A 13,866-nucleotide genomic window follows, 5' to 3' on the forward strand; every position below is an offset into this window, starting at 1 on the left:
TCCAACTGCACCAATGCCTAACCCGTTTCTCTACACTAATCTTGGGTGACATGAGTAAAGACATCTTCGCCGATAAATGGGCTCAAGTATGTAACTCCATCATATTCTTGCACATCGCCTCCATCGTTAAGTCATTTGTCTTACTCCCCACCACCATCATCATCTCCGTTATAATTTCTTCCACCGGTAGCAGTACATTTTACAAAGAAAGTAATTTATTCCTCATCACAATACAAAATGTACATATTACACTTAACAAACAAAGTTATCTAGTCCTAGTGGTATTCTTCTTCACTTGTAAGTGAGATGTGTTAGAGCATCCCCAATAGGGGCTTTATTCTCCATGAGGCTACTACATGTAGATCCACCACTGAGGCTAACAACTTCCTTTCTTGAGTAGCATAAAATCAGGCTACATCTAGCCCCAAAAAATAGTGGGTCCCACAAAAAAAGTAGCAACCTATGTGAGCAAAATTCTAGCAATCTTTCTCCATTTGCGAATACACTTATACTTTCCTTTTATTATTACTTTAATTCTTTTTTCTTACTTATTTTTCTTGCAATTTGGCTAATTAATGATTGTTTAAATTTCATAAGAATTAAATTTTCAAATTGATTTAACGTTCATGGGCATTGATGGGTGAAAATTTCAAATAATTTTTTTTTTTAAATTGTATGATCCTAATTTACCAATTGGTGCTAGGTAAATTATTGTGTTATACGTGAAAATTAAATTATTTCAGAGGGCGAAATGGGGGTTTGTTTATTTCAACGGATGAGTTTGAGATAAGAGAATCTAATCTAATCCAACGAACGATTTATAAGTGAAGAAATCTAACTTTATCACAATTTGAACTTTTTTGGTTGAAGGGTTCATAAAAAATAAAAAAAATAGAAAATAAAAAAAAAAAAAATTTAAGATAGCACGTTCAAAAATCAACTTAAGAAGAGCTAACACAAATAAAAATTATTGCTTAATCAAATTACTACATAAATATATATACCCGAAGATATAATCCCTCATTGGAAGAGATTCTTTTATAAAGCCCCAAAAATTCATCGGAGCTCTAAAATGAGATATATCCACCACTTTTCTAGCACCATATAGAGCCCCTCACTAAGAATGCTCTTAGGTTCAATTCTCGTCAAATGCGAATTTGAACGACATTATACTAGCTTATATCGTTTGTTCAACACAAAAATATAAAATAATATATGAATGTTAATTTCCAACCACTAAAGAAAACAAAAATTTGGAATTACGTAAAGTAAAAAGTTGAAAAGTTCATATTTGGTATAACCACCCAATTAAGTAAATGTAACTCATTCAGGTAATCATGTCAAAATTGGTTTTCATTTCGCATCTTTTCCTTTCAAGTGAAAATTCATTTTCATCAACAAACTAATGCCAACGTGGTTATTCCCTCCTGGTCCTAAGGGCAAATTCGTAAACTAAACTAGCCTTCTCCTTCCCACCAAATGGGGCACAACACAACTACTTCCCGCTGGTTTAGTTGATTTTGCGGGCCCCGGGGCGGGATAGACGGCCCAGATCACTTCTTTTTCCAATCCAAGACCTCTTCTCTTCTGGTGAATGTTCAGTCGCTTTTGAACGTCGTTTTATCGCTTCCATAACCATGAGGACACGTGTCGTCTCCTCAACTAACATTTCTCTGTCGATATAGGGTGATGGCCGTTGGATTAGTTGTAAAAGAACGGTTTGACCACCACCTATGCGGGTGCGGTTGGTACCCATTTTGAATTTGCAATGGTAATGTGATGTGGACTCAAACATGAAAGTGAAGCACAAATACTAAGGTTGTAATTCCGGCGGGTTAGACCGGATAGATGGTCAACCCAATCCTAGCCTAACATTTTCAAATTAGGCTTAAGTTGAGTTTGAATTCATGCAAGTTTATTCGGACCTGAGTTTTTAATTGGGTCTATTTTCATGGGATTTAGGTTTGCTCAATTTCATCAAGTTTAATTTCGTAACACATTATTTAACATGATTTTTCAAATTTTGATAAAATTGTTTAAATTCAATTTTTGCACATTATCATCCATGCAAAAGTTAAACCAAATAGCATGGAGACAAATTTCTAACGTTTCAACCATGCGAAATTGAAATATAATTACAAGACAATACCAAAGTTTCAATAAAATTGTAAAAACAACATCATTCATTGTCAAATCAAAACCAAACAACAAGCTGCAAGTACAGCCCTCCCAAACTTGTACCTAGCTTATATAATATGAAATGGGACGAGTTATATATGCATGAGTGAATTCGGGGTAGAAATCAGGTTGAATTTGAGTTGATATGGAAGGGTAAAACATCAACCCAACCCAGTAAATGATCAAGTTTGAACAAGTTTGTAGTTCATTCTAACCTGTTCGGTCAAGTTTGAAATATGGTTGGACATGAGAAAATTCGAGTTAACCCAACCCAAGTTGCACTGCCAACAAATATGATGGAAGAAGAAATATTATTTGAGGCATCCATCTTGATAATAATTTTGGAATAGATGTAATGACATTCTAATTTTTCTTTAAGTGGTGCGAAAATAAACGATTGAGATTTAAAATAAAATATCGTAGAAATGAAATATAATAACTAAAATACTTGTAACACTGAATGCTACATACCATTAAAGCCACAAACGTTCTTTTCTTTATCCAAATATATTTTTTTCTTATTATAGTTGATTTTACCATTTTACTACTTTAAACTATATTAAATAGAAGTGGAAATGAAATGATCAGAACCTAAACCGTGTTGAGTTAAAAAAGAATGCGTTATTCATCGAGGCAATCGACTGTTTTACCTTGATGCATATGGTTTTGATTGCTAACCTTAGTAACTAACTATTTACGGAAACCTAGCTTACTGCAAGATTGGTATATGGAGACTAAGCGATCAACAAAATAACCCAAATTATAATTTCCCCTCTAAAGTTTGGTACTTTAGCTTTAATTCTTGTTAAAAGCTATTACTTTCAAAAGGATCACACATAACCATTAAAAAGAGGGAAATTATAATTTACAGTTAGAAAGTCGTGGCTAAGCCACCAACTGATATCTTTTTTTTTTTAAATAAAAGAAATTAACTTAGAGAGAGATTACTGAGACTCGAAAAAAAAAGTCATTTTGTATTTTTCATAATTGTATTTTCATCAAAAAAAAAAATTATAATGAAAAATGACTGTTTTAGAATGCCAAAACACTCTTAACTTTACCAAACAAAGAACTTAAGGCAATTAACAGAAGTAAATGTATAGTTCACCGCAGAAAAGACAATGCGTTCCCGTCTTCCCATTTTGGGAAGAAAAGTTTAAAGATACATATTTATTTTCTTGGCCACTTTCTTTGCCCATTCATTACTACCTGACAAAGTAAAGACTTTCTCCTACTGCAAAGTACAAAATATCATGATAATTTGGGCTGAAAAGAAGGGGATGAACTGAACAGCATGCAAGTTCAACTTAAAAGCTCAAAGAGACATGATTACATTATTATCAAATAAAAATGTTATTCTTACGGTATATTTGTATTATTTTTCTAATAAGAATATGATTCACATAAGTTAATAAACTCTATTTTTATCAGAGAGACGATAAAAATATATAATAAGTATAGTATTACTCGTCACCAAATGAATTCTCTATTTTTTTTGTTTGTTAAAGTGGGGAGTCGCAGAGCTCTCACTTGTCACATATTATCTTGTATGTAATTATGCGAGCCTCATCCATTAATTTTTAAGGAAAACTAATGAAAAATTCAAAAAAAAAAACTTTAGTTCTAATGAAAAATGACAAATAAAAGTGTAGTGAATGGTACCAGAAAAAGGTAAAAATGTGGTTTTTTGTTAAAAATGAATGGTAAATGAAGTGTTTCGTTAAAACTCTTTAATTTTTATCGATGAGGTACATGTGGTGTGAATTTTACTATGAAATTCTACATATAATCGTCGCATTTGAACAATTTATACTAAATAGGTATGTTTGATAATTCATTTTATGTTTTAGTTTTTATTTTTATTTGTTGTGCTAAAGATATGAGAAATGTATGCAGAGAATGGAAGAGATTAGGGATGGTCACTTTAGTGGTCTACCACCAACTCATGAGTTGGACATTTAAAATGTATTTTTTGGTAGAAACCCGACCCTCCATTTTACAGGTGAGTTGGTTAGGATTAAAATATTAGTAATTAACGACAATGTTGACTTGCCAGGAAATGTTTCTAAAATCTTTGACCAAAGCAAGATGGTGAATGGACAATGATCCAAATCAACTTGGTAAGAATAGAAACGTCACATAGGCAAGTGTGTATAAAATAAGCCTAAGTAATGTGACAAAGGGCATTGGATCATAGCCCCTAAACTGATTCTCTCTTCCTAGAGTAGGAATGGCATAGCTCATCATTCTTGATCTTCATTCATCCATTACCTTAATCGGGTCGGTCCTGAGAATTTGGTAATCTTAGATGAGCCTTTGAATTGGGCCCTAGAATGCACTGAACCCTAACACTTTATACATAAATATGAATAAAAAAAATTGCTAAATACATGAAAAAATATTTCTACATCAAATACCAATAAAAATTAATCTAAAAGAATATATATAAACATTATTTAAATATTACATTTGAAAGGCCAAAAATAAAAATATAAAATTCTTATTAGGAATGGCTTTTCAAGTTTTGAATCGAGGACAACGAGCAACCCCTGCACCTTTACCACCACACCAACAGTATTTATAAACAAATAGATATAATATAAAATTTTGGGGCCTCTAGGCGGTCGCCTTACCTGGCTACCCTCAGGGGCGGCCCTACCTTAATTCTAAGGTGAACTACGCTGGTTTGATCCCATGGAGATGTAGTACTCGGCGAACGTGGCTTAGATACTATGACATAGATAGTTTGTCTTTGTAGGAGTTTTGAGACCCCTCTTGTCCCACATCGGGCAACAGTAGTTTTTCACTAGCCTTTATATAAGCTTATTCATTCTTCTTAGTAATTAGAACTTGGACCATTTGGAATGAGGATTGAGGTTTGGGCCACTAATTGTGTGGATTAGGCTTAATGATTACACTATAATATTAATATAAATTAATATTAATTAATCAAGACAAGGGCCTTGGGCCACTTGGGGCCAAGAAATTAAAATTAATCTGATCAATTAGTTTTAATTTTGAATTAAGTTTTTAATTAAATTAATTAAAAACGTTTTGATTAATAGACACAACTATTTGGAAAGAGTTGTATAGCTTCAGATACATCCAAAAGGTGTTTGAAGACGTATGAAAGAGCCTATATAACTGGAGTCCTCGGTTCCATCAAAAATCATCTTTTCTTCCTCCTTATCTTCCGTACAAAATTTCCAGAGAGTAAACACACAAAGCAATTCGCTAGAGTTGTACAATCCAGTGCGGGTTGTAGAATTAGGTAATTGTATCCTAGTCGAGCAGACATTGTAGAACCATAAGCACAATAATGAGACGGAAATACTGTTTGAATGACATAGCGTTTGCGCTAGCCTCTACCTTCAATTCATTCAAGTTAGTATCATTTTAATTTCTTTGTAATTATTGTGTAATTGCATTCTGTATTGCAACTATTTTTTAATAATAAAGTCTAAGTATTTCTGTTCTGTATTTCTGTTATTTTATTGTTTCTAAATTATTCTCCAACAATCTTCAAACAGTATGGAACAATTAGGAACTAAACCTCATTCTGAGAAGCCTGAGAAATTTAAGGGCGAAGACTTCAAAAGATGACAGCAGAAGATGCTGTTTTATTTGACAACACTGAATTTGGCTAATGTTTTGCGCGAGACAATGCCTACTGTAGATGGATAAAATATTTTTTCTGTAGAAACTTTGACGACCATAGATGCCTGGAATCATAATGATTTCGTCTGCAGAAACTATGTTCTCAATGCATTAAATGATTCGTTGTATGATGTCTATGTCGTATGCAAAACAGCCAAGGAACTTTGGGAATCACTTGAGAAAAAATATAAAACTGAGGATGCTGGTTCAAAGAAATTTGTCATGGGCAAATTTTTGGACTACAAAATGGTGGATTCCAAGTCTGTTGTCTCTCAAACTGAAGATCTCCAGAAAATCACCCATGACATTCATGTTGAAGGGATAGTGATCAATGAGTCTTTCCAAGTGGTGTCCTTTATAGAAAAACTGCCACCTTCTTGGAAAGAGTTCAAGAATTATCTCAAACACAAACGTAAGAAGATGACCCTTGAGGATCTCATTGTAAGGCTGAGAATTGAGGAAGATAATAGGAAAAATGAGAAGAGCCTGGTTTCAAGTATGAAAGCCAAGGCTAATGTTGTTGAAGGAAGTTCATCAAAGCAAAAGTCGAAGTTTCAGAAAACTAAGAAAAAGGAAAAACACTTTGTCCCTGGTGTGAAAGGCAAAGACTTCAAGAAAATCAAGGGAAGTTGCTGGGTTTGTGGAAAGCAAGGCCATAGGGCTCAAGAATGTTGCCATCGAAGGGATTAAGGTCCTGAAAATCAAGGCAACAACAACCACGCAAACCTGATTGAAAACAATGTGGATGCCTTGGCTGCAATGATTTCTGAAATCAACCTTGTATCTGACCACGCTGATTGGTGGATAGATACTGATGCAACTCGCCATGTGTGTGGTGACAGAAATATGTTCTCTTTGTATAAGAAAATCGAGGGAAACGAGCAGCTGTTTATGGGAAATGCATATGCATCTGTTGTGGCTGGAATAGGGAAATGTGTTCTGAAATTCATTTATGGGAAGGAATTAACCCTCCTTGACGTGCTGCATGTCCCCGATATAAGGAAGAATCTTGTTTCTGGTCCTATCCTTAGTAATAAAGGATTCAAACTAGTTTTTGAGTCCAATAAGTTTGTACTAACTAAAGGGGGAATGTTTGTAGGGAAGGGTTACCTTGCTGATAGATTATTCAAACTAAATGTACTTGCTAATGCTATGAATGAAATAAATAATGCTTTGGCTTATATTGTTGATTCGTCTAATTTATGGCACTCTAGGTTAGGACATGTAAATTTTAGTTCTTCTTTTAGAATGCATAATTTAGGTTTGCTGCCCAAAATTGATTATCTAGATAATGTTAAATGTGAAACTTGTACATAATCGAAATTTGCAAGTCAAAGCTTTAAATCAGTGCATGAAAAATCCAATGATTTGTTAGATTTAATTCATTGTGACTTGTGTGATTTTAGATCATATCCAACTCGTGGTGGAAAGAACTATTATGTAACATTTATAGATGATTTCAGTAAGTATTGTTATGTTTATTTACTTCATAGTAAAGATGATACCTTGGATATGTTTAAGACATATAAGGCAGAAGTTGAGAATCAACTTAACAAGAAGATTAAAGTCTTAAGGTCCGATAGGGGAGGAGAATATGAGTCCCATGCCTTTGCTGAATTTTGTGCCACACATGGCATAATTCATCAAACAACAGCCCCTTATACACTGCAACAAAATGGTGTTGCCGAATGAAAAAATAGTACTTTTAAAGACATGATCAATTCTATGTTGAATAGCTCTGGGCTTCCACACAATTTGTGGGGTGAAGCTTTACTTACTGCAAATAAAATTTTGAATCGAATCCCACCTAAAACAAGAAAGGAGTCACCATATGTATTATGGAAAGGAAGAACCCCCAACGTTTAAATTGCTTAAAGTGTGGGGTTACCTGGCAAAAGTACAAGTCTCATTGCCAAAGAGAACAAAATTAGGGCCTAAAACTATAGATTGTGTTTTTATTGGTTTTGCATCTAATAGTTCAGCTTATAGATTCTTAGGTTTTCATTCCAAAGTAAGTGATATACATGTCAATACTATTATAGAATCTATAAATGCAATATTTTTTGAGGATATATTTCCATACAAAATAGGCCAGTCTAATTTATTGAAAACGAGATTACATGATGATGTATTTGAGGTTAATGACGAACCTAGAGAACATGATGATGGTTCATCCTTGTCTAGAGTTGAAGAAGAAGAAGAACTTGAACCTAGAAGGAGTAAAAGGACAAAAATTCGAAAGGACTTTGGGCCTGATTTTGTGACCTTATTAACCAAGACAGAACCTCAATCATTCAAGGAGGCCATGTCCAGTCCTGAAGCTCCATTTTGGAAAGATGCAATTAACAATGAGATAGATTCCATTATGCAGAATCATACATGGGAATTAGTTAATTTGCCCTCTGGCAATAAGCCAATTGGGTACAAATGGATCTTTAAGAAGAAATTAAAACCTGATGGTACAATTGATAAATATAAGGCTCGTTTGGTAGCTAAAGGATACCGTCAAAAACATGGTTTGGATTTCTTTGATACATACTTGCCTGTAACAATAATTATGTCAATAAGACTGTTGATTGTTATAGCTGCACTCCATAACATGGAAATACATCAAATGGATGTAAAGACTGTGTTCTTAAATGGAGACTTAGATGAGGAAATATATATAGAACAACCCGAGGGGTTTGTGGTTAAAGGTCAAGAACACAAAGTTTGTAAACTTGTGAAATCACTATACGGGCTTAAACAAGCTCCAAAGTAATGGCATGAAAAATTTGACCATATTATGATCACACACGGTTTTAAGATAAATGAGTGTGATAAGTGTGTCTACACAAAAACTCAAAATAATGCTTGCGTTATGTTGTGTTTATATGTAGATGATATGCTTATAATGGGAACTAACAAAGAGATAATAAATTGGGCCAAGAAGATATTGAAATCAAGTTTCGATATGAAAGATCTTGGATTAGCTGATGATTCTTGGTGTAAAAATAAAAAGAAACCAAGAAGGATATATTCTTACACAGTCCCATTATATAGAAGCTACACTTAGAAAATATGGTCATTTGGAAAGTAAATATGCAATTACTCCTTTTGATGCCAATAGCAAACTTAAGAAGAATAGAGGAGATGCTATATCTCAACGTGAATACTCACAAGTTATTGGAAGCCTTATGTACATAATGAACTGTACAAGGCCTGATATAGCATACTCAGTGAGTAGACTGAGTAGATATACATGCAATCCTGGGCATGATCATTGGGAAGCTTTGATTCGAGTATTGAGATACTTAAAGCATACAATGAATTATGGATTACATTATACAAGGTATCCTCTTGTGCTTGAAGGATTTACTGATGCAAATTGGATATCGGATAGTAATGATACAAAATCCACAAGTGGATATGTATTTACTTTGGGAGGAACAGCAATATCTTGAAAATCTTCTAAACAAACATGCATAACCCGATCAACTATGGAATCAGAATTTATAGCTCTCGATATGGCTGGAGGAGAAGCTGAGTGGCTAAGAGATTTTTTGGAAGATGTTCCCATATGGCCTAAACCTATAATGACAATATGTATACACTATGATAGTTTAGCTGCACAATATCGAGCTAAAAATAGTGTATACAATGGGAAGTCTAGACAAATTAGACGAAAGCATAATACTCTAAAGCAATGACTCTCTAGTGGTGTAATTTCTATTGACTATGTTAAGTCAAAAGATAATATTGCGGATCCGCTTACTAAAGGTTTGTCTAGAGAGCAAGTTAAGCATACATCGAGGGGAATGGATTTAAAGCCAATAAAGTTAAATGAAACTGCCAAACGGAAACCTAACCTAGTTGATTGGAGATCCGATGGTCTAGGTTCAATAGGTACACTGGTTTGGCTAGATTCAAGAAGAAACACACTTACATACCCATTCCTATGATGGAAGAAGTGTGGTGACTGTTGATGGTGTAGGATACATTAGTTTAATGATATTGATACTTGTAAATCAGGTGGAATAGTAGCAGCCTATTCTTAATCAATATCACCGATATGAGAGTAAATGTGGGGTCGCATTTATGAGAATTACATGGCTACATTCTCTAAAGCTCTCATGAATCCAGGATTTGTTCAGGACCAAAATGAAAACAAACATATGAATTTGCAATGTGTTGGTGTGACATATGTTTTGCTTATTGTCTTGGTTTACTGCGGAGATGAACAGTTCAAGATTTTATATTCACTGCGTCATCTAGTAAATCTGATAAGTATATACTAAGGTAGGTTCAAGTCCAAAAGACACCTTTCCTGATGTATGTCACATCTATTGTTTACTCTTGTATCTTAGTGTTTCTAGGACCAAAGAGTTGTCTCAAATGTGGGGTATTGTATGAATTTTGAGACCCCTCTTGTCCCACATCGGGCAACAGTGGTTTTTCACTAGCCTTTATATAGGCTTATTCCTTCTTCTTAGTAATTAGAACTTGGACCATTTGGAATGAGGATTAAGGTTTGGGCCACTAATTGCGTGGATTAGGCTTGATGATTACACTATAATATTAATATTAATTAATATTAATCTAATCAATTAGTTTTAATTTTGAATTAAGTTTTTAATTAAATTAATTAAAAATGTTTTGATTAATAGACACAACTCTTTGGAAAGAGTTGTATAGCTTCAGATACATCCAAAAGGTGTTTGAAGAGGTATGAAAGAGCCTATATAACTGGAGTCCTCAGTTCCATAAAAAATCATCTTTTCTTCCTCCTTGTCTTCCGTACAAAACTAGAGAGTAAACACACAAGGCAATTCGCTAGAGTTGTATAATCCAGTGCGGGTTGTAGAATTAGGTAGTTGTATCCTGGTCGAGTAGACGTTGTAGAACCACAAGCACACGAGTGGGACGGAAATACTGTTCGAAGGACATAGCGTTTGCACTAGCCTCTACCTTCAATTTATTCGAGTTAGTATCATTTTAATTTTTTTTTGTAATTATTGTGTAATTGCATTCTGTATTGCAACTATTTTTGAATAATAAAGTATAAGTATTTCTGTTTTGTACTTCTGTTATTTTATTGTTTCTAAATTTTTCTCCAACATTCTTTGCATCCATCCAATCTAGAACACAAGATGATGGTGACGTAGATAGTTTGTCTTTGCAGTTTAGTCTCATAGAAGCTATTGGATCTATGACTGAATTCATGAGGTATTAGTATTTCGATCCGCCTTACTCCGGCCCTGAAAAATCATTATCTCACAAATACCAATTATCATTGGTATTTTGGTACTATGGAACATGGTACTCTCAATTTAACCTATATTCTCAGGAACTTACGCGCTCTCGTAGTTACCTCTTAATATATGTATGCAAACATTATTCATGAACTTAGAATCAAGATTACATCCGTAATTTCACTATAGTGATCCTGCTCCTATGAATTTTTGAACAAACAATAGCATCTACACTAGGGAGCTAAGTCTTGCAATGAGCTAGCTCACCTGTGATTTTAATTATGGAGCAATCATTGTATTACCTTAAGTGATTCACTAGTCTTAATTGTATTTAGGCCATACATCCAACAATTATAGCTAGTGACTCTTCAAGGTTGAATCATGAAAATAATTATATTTTGATAAAAGAAAATATAAAAAAAATCTAGTAGTAATTCTCTTCAAATATTAGAAAATATCTCACATTCGATGTTCACGCTCTTTTTTTTTTTCTTTGAGTGCATCGATATTTTTACACTAGGGGGAGGGAGTTCGGCTAAGCTACACAATGGGCAAGCGAATTTGGTATTGAATTCGTCATCCACGATATTCAAACCTAAGACCTCTTACTTCTAAACGAAAATAAATATCACCAGATCGTAATACTAAATAACCGCTCTTATTAAAGAAATAAGTAAACAAAAGTGCATAACAAGTAAACAGAAGTACATAGTATTAATATTAGGACTAACTGCTGAGGACAACGAGTGAACCGCTGATTGCAAATAGATAATGACTCTCTATTCACACTCTTCAACTTGCAGCCACTTGGTGGCCCACTAGTCACTACCCCCACACTATTTGATATGAATTTCGCATAGAAAACACTATGCAGATTCTTAAGTGATGATTCGACTAACACGAATCTTAAGTGATGATTCGATTTCATATTAATTATTATATATTTTATCTTATTTTTGGTATATTTTGGTGAGATTTTGATGCTATGATTTGTATTTATATGTATGACATGTGAATCCATTTTGGGCATAATGTGACGCAACAGTAAGTTTTTAGTAATTCCAATTGGAGTGGGTTCGCAAGTTTGTCAAAAAGACTATACTAGAGTTTTAGCATTCTTTTTTTTTTTTTTTTTTTTTTTTTTTTCAAGGAGTTTTAGCATTTAATTTCAAAGCATTTGATCCTGAGTTTCAACATTTAATTCCAAAGCATTTAATCGAAAAGGATTAAAGGACTAGCATGCAATGCTGACAGATTGCCTGTTGGGCTTAATTGTAAACTTAGCATGAAAATGGCGTTTTTTTGGAATTTGGCCCTTCTACAAAGTAGTAGAGGACGTCCGAAAACAAGACCTTTAGAACCAGTTTTGAAGGTTATTTGGTCCAGAAATGTGGAGAATATTTGACTGGGTAGATTGGTTAGTTAGATTAGGATTTTGATTTTAAGTTATCACTTTGTTATTTAATTTCCATTTTCAGAAGAACTTATTTAGGTAGGATTATGAATAAAGGGCTGTTTATAACCACCCAACCAGCCATTAGGGTGTACGACGTGACATTGAGAGACAACCTGGCATAGGCTTGCTGATTTGCAGGTTTCAATTACATGGTGATTTCCATCCTTTTCTTCTCAATGATATTTTCTTTGATTTTAATTATATGATTATGAGTAACTAATTTCCTTTTGCTTGGGTGAGACCACGAGCCTTAACATGGTTATGTAGTCTTTATTGATTTATTTATGTTATTATATATGCATACCTTGAATTATTAATCACTGTATTAACATTATCTATATGTCATGATGATTGGCCACCATTAGGATATTTAGATAAGTAATTTAATGCAATTTCTGTTAGAGTTTCATCCTGAAATTGAGGAGGGCTTCTTGTGATTGCTACTTGTAATTTCACCTAAGGCGAGCATCATGTTGTTAAAGGTTGCATGGTTTTTCAAAAAGTTTTCACAAAACCTAATGAGTCTAGCATGTTTCTATTTGATCTGAACATCACATACAGATTGCATGTTAGATATACGTTTTCGAGAGAATATGCACTAAAAAAACCTAACATTCCAAGCATGTATGTGTAATTCATAAGTAATTGGTAGCAAGTGGCCATCTACCATAGTGGTGGAGAGAAGTGTTGCCTTTGCACCACGACATGGATTCGAACTTAGTCGGCTCCCTAATCTAACATCATGGCTTAACCTAGACTTTGCTTGAACCATTTATACTACAGTTACCTTGTTCTCTTGCAAATATTTTTAAATATTTTTATTCTTACTTTTACATGTGGTAAAAATTTTACGAGTGAGTACGATTTATTGCATTCGAATTGGAGTTAGAATAGTTAGAAGGGTAGGCCAAACTTAGAGAAGTTGGACTACCGTAGTGCACTCTCATAAATTGCAAACCACCAAACCTCTCCCAGTCCCTTTCAGAGTGGGAATCCAAAGAGATAACAATAAATATTGTAGTTCCACATATAGGGTGTAAACATATATAAACAAATATCCCCATAAACGTTTTGTTTGGTTATAAATTTATAAAATTGACTATCCATCTGCCTATCTATCTATCAAGGGACTTTTGGACACACACCACGGAATTTTACATCTTTTGGTGGTCCCCCAAGCTTCTTCTACAAGTAGTTCTTTCGATAGAATTACCATGGTAATTAAGCAGAATTATGATTAATTAAGTGTGTTATTTTGGAATAAATTAAAAATAATAATTTAGGAATGCACATTTTATACTTTGTGTAATCCGTACAGAAAAGGTTACTGTGGAAGAATGTAAA

The sequence above is a fragment of the Pyrus communis genome, chromosome 6 (assembly GCF_963583255.1).
Source record: "Pyrus communis chromosome 6, drPyrComm1.1, whole genome shotgun sequence".
Lineage (NCBI taxonomy): Eukaryota > Viridiplantae > Streptophyta > Magnoliopsida > Rosales > Rosaceae > Pyrus > Pyrus communis.